This window comes from Lichenostomus cassidix, chromosome 4A, assembly GCF_008360975.1.
Source record: "Lichenostomus cassidix isolate B80296 chromosome 4A, HeHo_3.0, whole genome shotgun sequence".
Lineage (NCBI taxonomy): Eukaryota > Metazoa > Chordata > Aves > Passeriformes > Meliphagidae > Lichenostomus > Lichenostomus cassidix.
In genome coordinates this window covers 4,333,482-4,351,519 of record NC_139485.1, presented here as the reverse complement: position 1 = coordinate 4,351,519, position 18,038 = coordinate 4,333,482, and the positions used below count along the sequence as shown (strand labels likewise).

Here is an 18,038-nt window from a genome sequence, read left to right as displayed (position 1 = left end):
AGAGGTAGCAGGGCAGGAGAAGCAGGAAAGCTCTGACCTGCTCTGCATCAGCAGCTGGAAGGCTGGGGGGTGGGTGAAGCCCAACCTGCGCTGGGGTGCAGGGATCTCCCTGCCACTGCACGTTTCAGTGCACAGATTCAGTGCAGGTGCCAGGGGTGTGTGGGAGACTCGAAATAAATTGCTGCCCTTCAGATGCTGCCATGCAAACATCTTTAACAGGAAACGGAGCCTGCTCTGTGGAGGCATTGCAGCTGATGCTACCTTGGCAATGGCAGAGGGAGGCAGCAATCAGATACATCTATCAAGACCCAAATCCATGCCCTGTTTCAAATGATTTCTGTAATCCCATCAGGCAAGACTGAAACATTGCTATGGGCAGCGGCAGGCTGTAGGAGAGGCGGCTCCTGCCAGGAGGCCATGAGTGGGAGGAGAAAATACCCCCATGCTGGGAAGGGGAATGACAGAGGTGCTGGGTCTTGCTGCACGGTGCTGCTGGGAGCCTGTGGGGCTGTGGCTGCTGGCTCTGCAGCCCGGTGCGTGGCAGGGCTGGGCCGGGCCCCAGGGCTGAGGCTGGGATGGGGCACCCCATACTGAGTACCTGCTGAATGCTCCCTAGACCTGCCGGGCACTGCGGAGCAGTACGAGAGGCGGGGTCTGCTCCCCTGGCCGTGGGGAAACATGCCGGGGCTGAAGGGTGCTCCAGCTGCTGTGGGCTGTGCGGCGGCAGCACGGCCCAGGGCTATGCGAGGGTGGAAAGGGACCCATGCAGAGTGACCGGGGCAGGCACGGGCTGCAGTGGGACAGGATTCTCTATGCCTAGGACGGTGCAGGATGCCCGCGGCCGTGCCGGGATGCCCCCACAGATGGGGTCGTTTGCTGGGGTGGTGCGGGGTGCCTCAGGCTGTGCAGGTGTCCCGGTCGGGACGGTGGGGGTGACACCGCCCAGGACCGGTAGCAGGGCAGTGCCGGCGCCGTGCACAGGTCAGGGCTCGGGCGCCTGGGGGATACCGGGGGTGCAGGTGCGGCCGGTGCCGGTACCCGGAGGGCGCGGTACCGGACTGCGCGGCGCTCGGCGGGTGCGGCATCCCCTCGGCGCAGCGACCGGGGTGGTGCGGGTGCCGGGGCGTGCGGAACCGGGCCCGGCCGGCGCAGCGGCGGGGCCGTGAGATGTCCGATCAGGGCGGCCCCGGTCCCGGTGCCGGTGCCGGGCGGCGCGGCGGCAGCGAAGGGGTGCCGCGGAACGGCCCCTCCCCATCCCGCCTCCGCCGTGCACACGCCGCGCGCTCCCGGTGCGGGGTCGGGCCGGACTGAGCGGAGCGCGGGGCAGCCGCCGCCGCCACCGGCATGGCCCAGCCGCGCCGCCGCCCCCGACGGTGAGTGCGCCCGCCCCGCCCCGCCCCGCACGGACCGGCACGGCCCGGCCCGCGGCGGCTCGTGATGGGGAGGGCGGCCGGACGGGACCGGACCGGCCCCAGGGCGCGGGGCTGGGGGCGGCCGCCGCGCCAGCGGTGGGGCTCTCGGGGCGGGGGGTGCTCCCGGTTCGGGTCGCTGTCCCGGAGTCGGGCGTCGGAGCGGGGCGAGGCGGGGCGGGGGTTAACGGGTGGGGCCGAGCGCGGCGGCGGCGGGTAACGGCGAGGGTTAACGGGGCCGGATGAGCGGCCGCGGCGAGCCGGCGGGTTACCATGGCGACGTGCTGAAAGGGGGATTGTGCGCCCGCCTCAGCTGCGCGGCCCGCATCCCGGCCCCCGCCCCGCATCCCGGCCCCCGCCCCGCATCCGCCGGGCCGCCCGGTCCCGCTCGGCTCGGCCCGTCAGACTCAGCGCAGAGCGAGGAGCAGGGGCTCTCCGGGCTGGAGCGCTCCCGCTCCAGGGATTGGGATACTCCCCTGGGCTGTGTGGTGTCTGTGGTGTGCAGGTCTTGGCGGTACTCGTGTGGGTCCCGCAGGGTAGTTATTTGGGGTGCAAAGATGTTCCTGGTGCTGACAGGCGTGAGGCTGCTGGTGTGAGCATCGCTGGGTCAAGGGCAGGCAGGAGATCCCCTTGGCTCTGTTTATTTGGCATAGTATGGGGAGTGACATTAGCCATTGGGCTCCTGGAGTGAAAGGACATTCCCTGTTTCTCTCTCGGGCCGGGGACTGAGTTAGAGGCAGGCTCACTGTCAAACAGCTGGCCGTGCTCATCCCTGAGCAGGGCGCCCGGCCAGATATCCATTCATCCAGCTATCCATCCATCCCTGAGTGGGGTGCTGCGTGCAGGGGTTGCTGGTGGCTCCAACGATGCGTGCTGTGGCTGGAGTTGGCACCGTTCACCTGAGCTTGACTCCATCGTGCTCAAAGCCACAGAGCAGGACAGGTGTGGTGGGTGATAGTCAGTGCTGGGGTCTGTCTGCAGCCAGTGCTGTCAGCAGCACATGGAGAGAAATGATGGGGGACCTGAGGCTTTTGTCCAGCCAGTCAGTTTCTGGACCGTGCTCTCCCAAATGGTGACATCTCCTTATGCCTTTACTGGCAGCCCTTCCCAAGGCCACAGACCTCCCTTGGGGAGGTGGCTCTGACATGACATCCCTGAAAGGCTGGGATTTTCCTTCCATCCTTTGAGAGTGCCTCATCTGATGCTGCTGCTGGCTCAGCCCCAGGTGATGGGAGAGCCAGCTCCCCACGGGCCCCTGTGCTAGCCATGCTTTGTGTCAGCCTGGTGGGACCTTCCTTCCTCTGCAAACCAGGGTGCTCTGTGGAATTTGGATCATCTGCCAGCTGCGTATGGAGTGGATGTGTCCTCAGAGAGGGAGCTGCTGGTTGCCAAGGCAGGAGTCACTCTTAGCTCTGGGAAATGCCTGTGCCAGGGGTGCACACACCCAAGCACCCATGCCAACACCTGGCTCAGGGCTGGGCACTCACAGGTCCCCACTGGAACCAGATCTCTTCCTGCTCCGCAGGCTGCAGGTGGCCAGCACCAGAGCTAGTGTCTGCAAAATGGTTAAAGGCTGACATTTAGAGGTCACACTTTTAGCACTGTGCATGTGTTTGCTTCATTTGCATTTGCAGTTAGCCGGGCTCGAGGCTTTGCCACTCGCATGTGCAGTTGCCATGGTTACATGTGCAGTCGGGATGTGGAGTTTGGTTGGACACCTGCAAACATGCAGCTCTCAACCTCCAGAGCACAAGCAGAAGCTGGCAAGGTGCAGGACAGCCCTCGGACATGGGCATGAGGGCCCTGCACAGTGCTGTGCTGAGGAAATGGGAGCTGCAGTGCCCATCTTGGCAGGGTCTGCCTGGTGCTGCCTTGCACAGCCTCCAACTGCCCACACTCAACAGCACTGAGCATCTAGGGCAGCCTTGTTGGAGAGGAAGGTTGAACCCATGCCAAGGGGGATGCCCTGCACTTTTCATCTGGGGCTGTCTCTTTTCCAGACCCTGCGTAGAGGTTTTTGTCCCAAAGGGCTGGAGTGAAGGTGCTTGAGAGCAGGGTGGTGAGGGCAGCCAGAACCTGGGAGTCATGAGTGGAGCTACTGTGCAAGCTGCCCAGGGCAGGGGCCTGCCAAAGCTTCAGAAGGCAGCGTGAGAATTGGCAGAGCACTGTGCTGAGGCTCCAGATGTGGTGGCTGTGTCTGTCCTGGCTCTCCGTGGGGTCTGCTCTGGGTGCTCACGTCCAACGCAGACAGGGATTCATTCCAGGTGTCTTTTGATCAAGATCACATTGAGTCCGCGAGCAACAGCAAGGAGACAGTGACTGCCAAAATCCTCTGGCAGGTCCATGTCGGCCTTTGTGTCAAGGGAGGAGCCGTTTTAGGACAGCTGATAAGGAAGGGACCTCGAGGTCATCAAGTCTCTAAGCTCCATCTGAACAATTCCCAAGCAGCATCAGCTCAGCCAGCTCCGAACCCCCCCAGCCACAGTGATTCTGCTGCCTCCCAAGCAATTTGCTGCCATCTTCCTGTATCCTTCCTTCTAGAAGCTATTTCTTTGCAGCAGGCAGGGGAGAAAGGAAGCTCTCTTGGCTGTCCGTGAGCAACTGTGGCCTTAGAGCGGTGTGGAAGTGTCCATGCTGCACTGATGGCAGCTGGAGGGATCCAGTAACAGTAGGAGTGTGGAAGGATGGTGGGCAGTGGTGGGGATGGGGACATGGAGTGTGTGCCTATGCAACAAGTTGAGGAGCTGCAGAGGAGCCTGTAGAATCTCAGAGCAGAGCAGAGAGGGGCTGTGTGTCTACCATCCTGGGGCTGTGCACCAAGTGCAGAAGGATGGGGCAGAGACACCTTGGCTCTGTCCTTAGAACTTCCAGTGCCATTGGGATGGAAGTTATTGGCTCCCTGTGGGATCCCAGAGAGAGATTTCTCCCTGGTGGTCTGTGGTTATTGGCTGGCACTGGCAGTGCTTTGAAAGGCAGCCAAGGGCATTGTGGCTCCTGGGTCGGCACGGAGGGGAGGTGGTCACAGCCAGCACAGGGCACATCAGCAGGAGGAGGCAGGTTGGATCCTGGGGCCAGGGCACTCGAGGAGAGCTGGGTCTGAGGACTGAGCTGAGCTGAGTGGTGCTGGATGGGGCACGGAATGCTCTGGTGGTCTCCTACCACGATACTCCCTGGAGCTGGGGGCAGGGAGGAGGCTGTGACCAGCACTGTGTGCTGCTGGCCTCAGCAGGATTCTGCTGTGGGTGTGAGGGGAATGAATAAATGGTCCTGCAATTGCCAGAGCTGCCAGTTTGAACCCACATCATTCAGACCCTGGAGCGAGTCTGACTGAGAGGAAATGGCGATGAAGAGGAGCAGTGGAAAGACATGGGTGCTTCTGGCTGCAGCTGCCGGGTCCTGTCTGGTTTGTGTAGCTCCTGGAAGTTTTCCCTGGATGGGAGGTTATGTGCAGTTTGGAGGCTTGTCTAGGCTAAGTAGTCATGTGGTATTGCAGTCTGTGATGAATCCTGTGTTCTTGCTAAATCTTGAAGTTGTGTGGGGAAACTCTGCTCTTGCAATATATTCCTTTTGCCATGTTGTCTGCCTGGCAGCAGGGACAGCACGTGGCAGGGGCTGTCTGTGAGCAAGATTTTGTGCTGGGGAGCGCTGTTTGGGATGAGACCGCCTTGGCAAGGAGCTCAGAGGATTGTTGGTAAAGAAGCCTTGTTCCTGACACTGCAAAATGCAGAACAGTGGAGTAACATCTGTTATTTTCGAACTGCATCTCAGTGCGAGCATATCCTGTAAGGTGCCTGGCAAGCAGAGCTGAAACTTTGCCTGGTGGCCAGATGCTCTGGCCGTGCCAGCAGAGCAGGTGGCAAAGTTTGGGACAGGTTGCAGACAGAGCATGTTACAGGGCTTGTACAGTGCAGAACCTTGTCTGGGTCTGGGCCTGGGCTGCTGAGGGCAGCAGCGGCTGGGAAAAGTTTGGTCAGGAGGCTTTTGAGATGGGCTTGGGGAGGCTACTGCTGAGAATGCCCTTTAGTGGTGATCAGGGGCTGCAGGAACCTGGCCTTCATCAAGTATTTGTTAGATGCTGCTCTAAAGGAGTGAGAGAAGAAGCACAACTCTGTGGTGTGGCCAAAATGTCTGCGTGGCACTCACCATGGAGGTGGCCCTGTCCATGACCTGGTGCTGGCACCCAGTGCTAAAGGAGTTGTGAAGGGGATTGTGTGCATCCAACTATATTCATGCCTTTCCCCTGCCCTCCCATAAGTCCAGGCACCACTGAGCAACTTGAGGACTCACTTGAGGGACAGTGATGGAGGAGAAGGGGACAGGGGTTGCTCTGTGTCTTTGTCTCTAGAGCTGCCCATGGGGAGCTCAGGAGAGACATGTGGGTGTTGAGATCATTGTGGAGTCAAATGCCTGGAAGTTGCAGCAGAGCTGGTCAGAGGTCTGATGGCCTCTCTGAAAAAAAATGGCTAAATAAGGCAGGTTTCTTCAGACTGGAAAAGAAACAACAGAAGATGGATAAGATATGTCTACAGGAGGCCAGGAGAGAAGTAATAGAGGTTAACTGTTCATTGTTTATTTCCATACAAGTACAAGGTCACATCAAATTAAGCTATCAGGAGGTACCAAATAGGAGGAGGGGCATTGCCTCTTGCAGATGTGCTATCAAATCACAGAAGTCCTCAGGACAAGGTGTCATGAAGAGCAAAACCTTACATTAGTTTCAGGAGAAATGGGGTGATTTCAAGAAGGACAAGAGGTTCCCCCAGAACCAATAAATACACTGAGATCTACCTCTGACTTGAGCAGCTGCTGAGCTGTGAATTGCTTGTGCTTCTGACTGCTTACAAGTACACAGAGCAAGGTGGACCTCTGGTCTGCTCTGTTATTTTCATAACATTGTGCCCACCAGAGAGTGTGGAGCTTGGATGGAGCACTGGGCTTTGGTAAAGAAGGATGGGTTTATCCCCATCCAGGTCTATGTTACTTAGCTTGGCATGGGGTGACAGATGCATGCTCAGTTCTGCTTCCTCACTGAGACTGTGGGATGCTCTCCCCACATCCTGGAGGTGCAGCTGGTGGGAGACACAGGACCTGTGTTAAGCACCAGGCCTTGCCTTCACAGCACCCTTTGCTGGAGAGCTCTGACAGGCTTTTGTCTACTAATCAGGTACTAATTCAGTTGGTTTGAAAGGGAATGGCAATATCCCTTCCTGCTGTGTTCCCTGACAGCTCTGCTTCCTCTGTTCCCTGGGCACAGGGACACCTGGCAGCAGAGCTGGAGTCTCATCTTAGAGTTGTCCCAATTCCCTGGTACTTGCTGCACGTGATAGGCACTGTGGGATCACCAGGGATCTGATCTTCATCTCCCCCTCCTCCAGTCCCCTGTCTCTGCCTGTTCTCATACACATCAGGAGACATCAGTGTCAGTTTTGCTCCTGGTTCCATCCTCAAATGAGAAAAGACTCATGTCCTGCTACCCGTGAGGGTCCAATTCAGCCTTACCTCGGCATTTGAGGGATGGGAGAGACGTGCAAGGACAACAGGGAGATGACAGCCTTGGCTTGGGAGTGGTTGGCAGCTTCTTGTGGGAGAAGTGGACTTGGAGAGGAGGATGCAGGGATGAGCTGGGGATCCAGCAGTCCCCAGTGGGCTTTGGTTGGCAGGCAGTAGGATAAGGTCAAGTGAGGTTGTTACTCATGAAGAGGATGCTGTTTCTCATCCTTATGAGTTCCAGGAGGACTGAGGGAAGTGTCCAACCAGCACAAGGTTGTCCTTGCAACCACAAACTGAAATCTCCCTTGGACAGCAACTGTCCTGTGCCTCAAGAGAGAAACTATCTCTGTTTCTGTCTTCTTGTCTTTTCAGTCTCTGTTGCCACTGGGGTCTCTGGATGGGAATCTGAGGTTGCAGATTTGGGCAGGGAGCTGCTGTACTTCGATGCTCGCGACTTTAAGAGGAGCCAATTGGTTGCCTACTCTTTGTAACAAAAACCTCCTCCCGTGTCTGCCGGGAGTGATTCTTGCAAGTGGGCATCTGCTGAGGCAGAGCTGTGCTCAGGGACCTCTGAGGAGCAGCAGGGAGCATGAGAGCCGTCTTGGCACTTGAACTTGACTTTCCTTGGCATTGTTGGTCCTTGCAGCATGCCTGTACATCCTGCTTCATTCTGGTCTGCTCCCTCTGGATAGACAGGGCATCCCCAGGCTGTCTGATTTGCTCTGGTCCAGCTTATTTCTTAACACGAGGTGGTATTTGCAGTAAAACACATTAAAGGATTTTTTGGCAGAGGTTTTAGACTTTCTGCTGTTTTTGTGCTTGAAGATAGAAAATATGGGAGGATAAATTTACAAGGGAAAATAGAAAATACATTTTGGATTAAATTTGAATGGGTTTCCTTTCTAGCTGCTGGCTTGCCTGACCTACAGTCCCTAGTGAGCCCTGGCTGCACAAAGAGGAAGACTTTGTGGAGCTGCCGTGGCTGCAGGCTGACTCTCCAGTCCAGGGTGCTTCCATGGTCTTCTGCTTAGTCACGCCAGCTTAGGTTTTGGTTTGGGAAGGTGAGCAGCTGAGGGCCTTGCTGAGGGCAGGCTCCTCTGCTTAAGGAAGCTGCTCCTCTTAGTTGGGTAGAGGCTGCTGTGGGCTTGGGCTGCACCATGGGCTGCACCATACCCTTGGGCTGTCTGAGGCCCTTCTGAGGTGGCTGCCACCACATCTGTCTGGGCTGCCAGCTGTGCACACAGCCTGTGCTAATGGTGGTCTCTGGCTGTGACAACTCTATCAGCTCTAGGCTGCTTACATACCAAATCTGTGCGTTTCCAGAATTCCTGGGAAAGCCTGTAGGGTTTCTGGGGAAACCACTAACACTGGGATGGGCCTTTATCTCATTCAGCTGCAGATGGGCGGTTTTGGGCGCCGTGTCGTGCCAGCAGCACACGTGGGTGGCCCTTGTGCCAGGGGCCCGGGGCTCCCCTCGCCCTGCTGTGGCCCCGAGCGCGGCAGCTCCGCCGTGAGCCGATCCGCCCGTGGCTGCCGGGGCTTTGCCCAGGAGCTCCTGCACGGCCGCCAGCCATCATCCCGGCGCTCGGCAGCGGGGTGGGGCGAGGGGAAGGCAGATGTGCAGGGGGAGGGTGGCTTCTCCAGCACCTGTGCCTTATTCTGGAGCGTGCAAGTGTGAAATTCAATTTGTAGCTGAGTCGTGGCTGGTGAGGAACACAGGCCACAGTGTGTGCCGGAGCCAGGCGGTGTCTGGGAGCAGCGCGGCCGGCATGCACAGCATGTCCTGCCTGCCAGCTCTTGCGGAGGCTGACGTCACCCTGGAGGAGCGGTGGCTGCTGCAGGATGTGGCTGCTTGACGCTGTGTCATGTTGGCTCTGGGTGTGCGGTCCCGGCTCCCGCAGGAGCCCTGCCAGGAGGGGCTGCCCTGGGACGGTGTCCCCTGCCCTGCGGGGGCGAGGAGCGCACTGCTGGGAGGGGAAGGGACCTGCCGCTCTCTGCCGCCAGCAGCCCGCAGGGTGGTGGTGTGGATGGAGGAGTCCATGGTGCTTCCAGCAACAATGGGATTTTCCCACCCCCACATCTGGATCTGTCTGAGGTTTGCAGTGGAGCCCACTCGCTGGTGGGAGCAGATGGAATGTGCATTACAGCATCAGCAAATGCAGCTTGCACTGACCTGTGCTCTGTCCTACCTGTGCATTCCTACCAGTGGTCACTGCTCCCTGTCTCCTGCCCCAGTCCAGGTCTGGGTATCCCATTCCCTGCTTTGCAGAGAGCAGCCCTCTGTTGTACATGAAGAGTCCAGTGCTGTGAGGAGGGGAGAGTGGTCTCCCAGGCCAGCCACGGCAGAGCTGGGACTAATTGCACCCCCAGGCAAGCTGCAGTGTCGTGGAGCAGCAGGTCACTGCTGATGCCATTAGGCTCAAAGAGGCATTTGCAATATGGCCAGAAAATCACATCTGGTCTTTGGTCAGGGCCTCTCGCCCTCACATAAAACTCAGCATCTTGAGTTGGATGGGATGTGCTGGGGCACCCACCTCTCCCAGTAGGATGATGGGCTGGAGTTCAGCTGGGGCATCTCTCTGGCACAGGAGAGGTTGTACAGCTCTCCCAGCTGTGGGAAACTGGGGAGGCATGGGATAGCACAGCCCTGCATCCCAGGCTCTGGGCACGTGGGTCTGTGCAGAGCCTGTCTGGTGTTTCACCTGGCAGTAGCGACTTGTAACAAGGTGGAGGTGCTGTGGACAGTGAGCTCAAGCATCTCCTGGGACAGCTTTCCTGAGCAAAGACCCTGCAGTGAGGAAACAGTTTAGTGCTGGACTGCAATGCCTGGGATTTCTTGCACCTTGAGGGAGCACACATGGCTCTGCTGCCTGCACTGTGACCCTGGAGGGGTGGCTCTGTCAGGATGACCCACACCCCCTTTGCACAGGGATGTGCTCTCCCCATAGAGCCACCTTGCCATGGGCTTGATGTCTCATGGTACAAGACAAGGTGGTACCACATGGTGCAAAAAGAGGATGCCTGTACACTGCCAGATAACTTGTAACCTTGTCTCTGCACAGGAAAACTTACTGTGTCATGTTTCAGCTTCTTTGCAAAAGTTAGCTCCTGCTTGTCTCCAGCTATTTTCTTCATCTCTGTTCTTTGTCCTGGGTTTTATTACCTTTAGCCCAGATTACTTCCTGACCTGTTTTACAATTCTGCATTGCAAAACCTTTCTGAGCTGATGAAGAGTGGAGTGATGTTAGGCAGAAATAGGTGGTTGGGGAAAATGTTGGTAAAAGAAACAATTTTTTACTGGCTCTGCTGCTCAAACCAGAGGCTCCAAAGCCACCATCTGGATTTCAATCCTTGATTAAGTGTTTTTGGCTTCCTGCTTTGAGTCAGTAGAAGTGAAACATTGACAACTTATTTCGGGTGTAGCTGTTCCCATTCAGAACACTCTTGGATTTTGTTGCCCACCCTCCCTAGTCACAGGAAGTCCATGTATTTTAAGCTGCAGTCGGTTCCTCTCTGCCCAGCCCACCTCCTTACATTTATAGAGCCTCCCCCAGTCCACGCTAGTCCATGGAAAGCATTGGCTGTGCACACATTCGCCCTGCCTGCAGCCACTGATGCTTTCTCAGCTTTCCTTGGAGCTTGTGTGAGATGTCTTGAGCTGTTCTTAGCACAGGTGGTGGTATGGGTAGGACAGAGCTTAGTGCAAATTGCCTGTGGCCCATTGGATGTGAGAGCTGCATGTCCTTTGCATGGCTGGGTGCCCAGAAAGGAGCCTGAGAGGCTGAGGTTTGAGAGAGTTTTGGGGAAGGACATTGCATCAGCAACTGGGTTTCATACTTGCCTCTTTGTTTGAGGCATTTCAGAAACAGGGGTGTCATTGAGCCAGCCTCTTTGGGTCACCCAAAGTCTCCTTTCTTTATCAGATTTCAAACCTGCTTTTGCTCATGTAAGAATTATGAATGTGTTTGGACTTAGACTTTGAAAAGTTTATTGATAAGAGCCTTGTGGTTATGTAATTGCTCCCTACCACAGTTCAGTCAAAATAACCCATGTGAACTTTAAAAATGGCCCCTAGTTTAGCCATGGTAGTTTCCAGGGCAGTCATTTGGGAGAGGACACAGGAGGCTTCGCTCTGGCAGATGTGAGGGGGATGGTGGTGAGCAGGTGGAATAATCTCAGTGTGTGGCTTCCTGAAGCTGGAGAAGGAAGTGAGGGGAATGCTGCTGGTGGAATCAGCTCTCTCTTCGCTGGGTGAGATTTGCACTTGGGCTGCTAGCTGTGGAGTGTTGATCACAGATTTGAGGGAGATTATATTGCCTTAGAGTAGGTGCCTGGTGCTTGTTTGTGATGTGTGGGAGAGTGAGCAAGTTGTCTTGGCATGAACTTTGTGCTGGTGCCAAGGGCTTGCTGAAAGCAGATTGTCTGTCAGCTCTCTCCTGAGTACTCGTCTGGAAATTCCAGTGTTCTGTGGATGCACTTTTGCATTGTCAGTCACCTGCCTGCACAAAGCCAGAGGTGGAGGAATTCTGCCATTTATTTGTGAATAGAATAGAATAGAATAGAATAGAACAGAATAAATAGAATAGGATAATTTCAGTTGGAAGGGACCTACAATGATCATCCAGTCCAACTGCCTGACCCATTTAGGGCTGACCTAAAATTAAGGTATGTGGTTAAGGGCGTTGTCCAAATGCCTCTTAAACACTTACAGGCTTGAGGAATCGACCACCTCTCTAGAAAGCCTGTTCCAGTGCTTGACCACCCTCTGGCTAGACAAATGCTTCCTAACGCCCGGTGTAAACCTCTCCTGGCACAGCTTTGAACCATTCCCTCATGTCCCATCGCTGGGTAGCAGGGAGAAGAGCTCAGCACCTCCCTCTCCCCTTCCCTCCTGAGGAAGCTGCCGAGAGCCTCGAGGTGTGCCCTGGGCTGGTCCCGGACATGCTGTTTGCTGCTTGCCGGGCGCTCGGAGGTGCTGACGGGACAGCTCCCGCGGGATGGGGGAAGTCTCACCCTCGCACGGGGCTCCGGGAACCACCACGCCGTCCCTCCTGGCAGGGACAGAGTGGTGCCACATCCAGATGTTGCCGGTGGCGGGGAATCCCCGGGCTTTGAGATCCTCTGAGTCAGGCGCTTCCTTCGGTGCGGGCTGGGGAGCGAGTGTGGGTTCAGCTGGGTTCGGACAGTGCCTCTCGTTAACCTCTGTCCCTGCAGGCCAGTGTTTGTACCATGAAAGTACAAATAGCAAGGTGAGGGAGAGAAAAGCTGCCACTGCAGGGGTCAGGAAAGCCATAATGTGAGATAATCCAGATTATTTCTATCCAGAACGTGGCAATAAATAGCCTACTTCCAGCAGCTGTCCCTGAGCCATGTGGGAACCCTCCAGTCCACTGAGAGGCTGCTGTCACTGCCCTCTTCGTGTCCTGGCAGAGCCTTCTGCTCACACAGCAGCTGCTGGCTGTGCCACGTGGCCCTGTCTCAGCTTTCCACCAGGCTCCTGGGAAGCAGTGAGTGGGAAGGTCAGTCAAAATCTGGACTAACTCAAGGTGAGCATGTAGCCCACTCCAAAAGATTCCAAGCTTTCAAGCACAGTTGTCCTTGGATCCTCTATTGTGGTCACCCTCTTCTTGCATCAGCAGTATTGGGTGCTGACCCCAATGCTGTCCCTGCTGCAGTGCTCGCTGGCTGTCCTTCAGCAGTATCACCAGTCACAACTCAGTGACACTGAGAAACCTCCTGCATTTTTGGAGCTCTTGATGCTAAACAAGAGTTGGCAATGATCCAGGCTGTCTCACCTGCTAGGTAGCATGTCTTCTGGAGCCGGGCATCGAACAGTGTGCTGGCATTCAACACCAAAAATGTCTGGAAAGGCTGAAATGTGGGCAAGGGAATGGTCTGCTTTGCCCCTGATATCCTTCCCAAGGTGGGCTTAGTTTCTTCATGAAGAACTCATTAAAGGCCATGGAGCAAATGGTGACAGGCCATATTGCAGCAGGAAGCCTTTGGCACCACAGCAAAAGTGGCTCTTGAAGTTGTCGGTTTCTAGGGATTTTGAGTAACATTCTTCTGTTATGAATGGAAGCTCTCGAGGATCTTGGCATGTGTCTGGGAGTTGTCAAAGAGCTTCTGTCCCACATATGTTCTTGCAGCGTTGAGGAACTTAACTGACACTTCTCACGTGGTCCCTCATCCTCTCCCCAGGGCAAAGGATGTGCAGTGGAGTGTCTCATAGGCTTCTGACGTTCAGCTTGCTTTAAATATTGGTGGTACTGTGGGTAGGAGCCAGGAAAGGCAAGGCATAGGGATGTATCTTGCACTTGATGCAAATGGGGGTGAGGTTTGGAACTGTTTTCCTCCTGTCCTGTTAGAGTGACTGTGGTGCCTTGATAATGGGGGGCTGCAGATGTGCCTGAGGAGGAGAGTGAGGTGGGGAGCACTGGGCTCTGGGAGAGACCTCTGCAGAGGGGAGAACAAGTGTTTTGGCCTCCATGGTGCTGGGAAGCCTAAGTGCTCTGTTCTGTTCAGAGCACCTTAAATGCTCAAGGGTTCATGGCCAAGGTGGCTGTGTATACCCAAATATATGGTGACAAATGCTGAATGAATGAGGGCAGGGGCAGAGCAGCCAGTCAGGGTAATGAGAAGTGTGGGAGACTGGGCTGGAGGGGCTGCTGGGGGTCACTTGGTCCATCCATCTGCCATGTAGAACCCTTTGCTTTAACTTTTCCTGGTGTACACTTAATTTTCCTTTCTTAATATGAATGTGTCTCCTACCTAGCACAAAAGGGCAGAGTGTTCTGAACTTTTTTGCAGTGGCCTTTGCATGTTATAAAACTGTGCCCTGTGACTTGTCTTGTCTAGACTAATCCCAATCTTCCAGACTTTTCTCCAAGGCTTTATCTTGCTGGTCTCCCATGGCCTCTTTCAGTTAGTCCAAATCTTTTGGGGAATGAACTGGTTCTCTGGACAACAGTATAATTACTTGGTGTGACTTTATGAGCTGAAGGAGAGCAGAGTAATTACTTCATGTGTAAGCTGGCCCTTCACACATCCTCCTGTAGTAGCCTTTTTTGTGGCAATGATATGCTGGCTCACGTTCAGTTTGTACTCACCTGTACCCTCATGACCCTTGTGGCAGAACTGCTGCTGTCTTTTCTTTCGTGGCCTGTTTGTGCAATTTTTTAGCTCCCAATGACTTACAGTCCTGCCCATCATCTCTCAGCCCTTTTTCCGGTCTGTCAGGAGTATGTCAAATTCCCATCCTGGCCTCTAAAGTGCTGGGGTGTCATGTGCAGATTTTGAAACATACTCTGTTCTGTCATTTAGGTCATTCATGGAAAAGCAGAGCAGCAGCAGCAGCAGGGCAGACCTTTCTGAAACCCTACATGTCCCTTTTGGTGTAACTGTGAGCCATCTATCACTGTTCACCAGCTCTGTGATGGACCTGGGAATTGCCCCCACAGTGCTGTGGGACCAGGAAACATCTGCCTGTGGCATGGATGGGTAACCTGGGATGAGACCTGCAGGCACAGCAATGCTCTTGAGGGGCTGCTGGGACACAGAGGCACAAGGACATGAGTCCAGTTGTGCTGCAGCTTCTGTGCTCGCCAGGGTTTCCTGTGGGGTTTCTGCAGTGTTGTAGGCTGGGTGGGATGGGGCTGGGTGAGAGCTGGGATTACTGCCCAGTGGAGGAGAGAAGAGTGGGGTGTGGGTCTGGCAGGTGCTGCTGCCTGAGAGCTGAGCACCAGCCTGAGCTCCTGGTGCTGGGGGAAAGGTTTGGAGCTCACCTGGAGAAGGCAGAGGTTCCTCATGCTGCTTGCTGGGTGTGTTTGTTCTGGGGTGCATGGACTGGCCCTCAGCGAAGTACAGTGGGGTCAAATGGTGAGCAGAGCTGCACAAGGCACAGTGGCTGGAGGGTGCAGTGGGACATCCTGTCTGCTTGCTGTTGGAAGATCATCCATCCGTGCCAGCTGGGTGCTCTGAGGTCTCCATCTGTCCTGGCTCTGAACCTCATGGGACACAGAGCCACAGCACCATTGTGATGAGCTGGGGGTTGGTGCTCCAGGGCAGGAGGCTGGGCCCTGCTGAAGGGTCCAATGTGAGAGCAGGCTGTCTGCTCGCATCTCCTCGGCCGTCTGCCAGAGGAGGTGTGGATCCGGCTTGTCTGGCTGGTGTTGAGATGCCTGAATGTGCATCTGCGAGAGAGGCTTCCAGAGGATCCCACCCGCCCAGGTTTCCATGGAGAGCGTCTCTTTGTTGAGGAGGAAGCCGTCTGGCAGACAGTGTGGCCGTGGAAATACCTATAGAGCATTTGTTTTCCAAAGCACATGAATAACATCCCCAACAGCTAGCAGCCTCACTTCCTCTGCTCACCCACCAGCAGCCTGGCAGAGCGACCTGGGTTGCCTGCGGTGTCTTTATCCTCCCAGTTTCTCACTGCGTGCTCGTCTGAGCATTCCCAGTTTGGCTGTGCCTGCCCAGCCCAGCCTGGTTTCATTGCTAGTTGGCAGGCACGGCTCCTGGCGCAGGGCTGCAGGCAGGCAGCAGCCCATCTTCGCTGGGGGACACGTTTGGCATCCCTGCTGGAGGGAAGAGTGAGAGCGCTGTAGGCGGCAAAACTGGGAAAGTTTTGCTCCCACCTCCCATGGGCTGTGAAGGGAATTGCTTCCCTGAATGAAATGTCCTTTCTCGGGTCTCTCAGTTATTTTGCATGCTTTGAAAGACCAAGGAGAAGCTTAAGAGTTGTTGAGGCAGCAGGCAGCAAGGCGAGGCACATGCAACAATCCACAGTGAAAGGGATTAAGCTTGGGTTTTTATGGCAGTCTGTCAGCATTAAATTAAGGCTAAATTCCCATCCTAAATGTTATGTTAACATGAAGTTGCATCAGAAAGCGCAGAGCACAGAACAGCAATATGAGGGTATAAGATGTGTTACAGGGGTATTGTAATTATCCCAAATCAGACTTTTGAAACCCAGGGAATTTCAGATATAGGGTTTGCATCGTTTTTTGGGTTTGTAATTGAAAAAAATCCGAACATAAGAAGGCTTAGAAGCATGTCATTGGGATTGTTTGGGTGCCTTTATTCTGTGCCACGGGGACATGGGCAGATGGAGGCAAAGAGTCTTTAAAAAATGGTGGAACCAAATGTGGAATTACAAATGTTAAAATACTGTGAGCTGTATTTGAGTGTTAAGGCATTGTGGCTCTCCAGGGTAACATTAGGGCTGCTGGGCCTTGACTGTGCATCTCCATATCTGGACATATTTGGGTATCACTAACACAACTCACCTCTGTGCCTCGTGCTTTGTAAAGCTCATAATTGGAGACAGTTTTAAGTCCTGTAGCATCATTTTGTTTAAGTTAAGAATGTGTACTTAATTCTATCTTAGCTTGTGTTCTTTTGTCTTCAGATTTCCATGTTTTTTTCAGAGCTGGATGAGGATTAAACAAAAACCCAAAGGAATACCATCATAACGTAATTCTGAGGAGCTGTAGCAAGAAGCTGGTTTTTGGCTGTGTTTTGTAGAAAGAGATTCCTCATTGTGTCAGGACAGGATGGTTGCAGTGGGCGTGCGGAAGCTCCACGGATGCAAAGTGGGCTGTGAATTCAGCCCTGTGACTGGTGTGTGCAGCCCAGCTGGGCAGCTGTGTGGTGGCACTGCCTGGTGCTGTGAAATTGCTTGCCTGGAGGAGTTGGTGGAGCAGCAGTGCCCATGGCAGCTTGTGGCTGCAGCCACGAGGAAGCTCTGGAGTTGGGAAATCAGCTGGTGAACCACCGCTGGCAGGGCTGTGGTGTTCCTGCAGACAGAAAATGATGACGGATCAGTTGAAATGGCTCTGCAGGGAGCACTGTATGCACTGTCATAAAGACTGGAGGCTGCCTGTAGCTTCCAGTCATACAAATTAGATATGACAGTCATTAATAATTAGCTTTATCCCAACCTGCGGTACCTGAAGGAACCTGAGCAGAAGATTTGCACTGGGCAGTTTGCCTTCCAGCAATGTCAGGCAGAGCAGTGGGTCTGAAGCACCTTTGAGATCCTGCTTGGGAATACAGCTTTGGGGGGTCCCGGGCAAGCATTGCACCCCTGAGACATCGCTGTTAGGCAAAGGTCAGTTCTCTGCTGAAGGAGGAGCATTGCGGCAAGGAATATGAGATGAATGATGGTTTTCTTCCAGAGCTGCAGGCAGAACAGGGCAGCCAAGGCACTGTGCTGCAGAGGCAGCTCCAGCAGTGGTGGGCAGAGCTGAGCCTGGGGTCTCTGGGTGCCTCCGCTGTTTCCCTGGCCCTTGATACAGCTTTTATTTCTTAGGCTTCAGCATGTGTTGGGGGATAACACAGCAGTGTCGTGCTCTGGCTGGGTGTGTTTCAGTCACTGCCTGGTGGGGCAGGAGGAGGTGAAAGGGAGTGATGTACAGAGTGATGCCCTCCTTACCTGGCATTACCTGCATTCCCTTGGCAGGCTCTGGAGAGGTGCCTGCATGCCCAGCCCTGCGAGGCCTCGCTGCTTGGGTGGGCTGAGTGCAGGAACATGATTTTCTGGGTTGAGTATTTCTATTTACTGTGTTACCCTGATTTCTGAGTCTGCCAAGTTCTCTGGCCATATCAGGAGGGCAGGCACAGCATGGGCCCATTTCCTTAATGACCAGCAGTGAGTTGCCTGCACATGTGCAGTAAAGATTTGAGACACCCTCTGTGGGGTTTTTTTGTTGTATTTTGTTTGGGTGGAGGTTTTTTTGTGGGTTTCTGTTTGTCTGTCTGGGAGGGTATGGGGGGATTTTTTTGGTGGTGGTGGTGTTTTTTTTTTCCTGCGGATTTTCCTCATTGGATGAGGTGTTCTCTATTTGTGGAATCCCTGCCCAACTGAACCTCCACCAGAGCTGCAAACTCCCATCTGCATACAGCCCTTATTTTGTGCTCCAATAATTTCAAGGCAACTCTGCTCCCCTCTGAGCTTGGGAGAGATATACAGGGTGGGCATGTAAGGATGCCCTGGGGCAAAACGGAGGTGCCTCACCACGTCTCTCCCAGCGTGAGGACATGTGGCTGAGACAGGATGAGCGAGCATCCTCTGAGCCACCACCGCCTTTTAGCGGGGACCCGGCTGCAGATCCTCCCGCCGAGGAGCAGAGCCGGTCG

The 18,038-nt window shown here is 54.9% G+C and overlaps 1 protein-coding gene across 4 annotated transcripts in view; it reads left to right on the top strand.

Annotated features, from left to right (window-relative positions):
* The first annotated feature begins 1,254 nt into the window (after positions 1-1,254).
* NLGN3 (neuroligin 3) overlaps positions 1,255-18,038 on the top strand; it is a 39,165-nt gene continuing 22,381 nt past the window's right edge. For 3 of the 4 annotated variants that reach the window (XM_085060217.1, XM_085060218.1, XM_085060216.1), the window contains exon 1: positions 1,255-1,373. The gene's annotated coding sequence lies outside the window, so the exon portion shown is untranslated. The remainder of the gene's footprint in view (positions 1,374-18,038) is intronic. The other variant, XM_085060219.1, reaches the window with a different exon arrangement.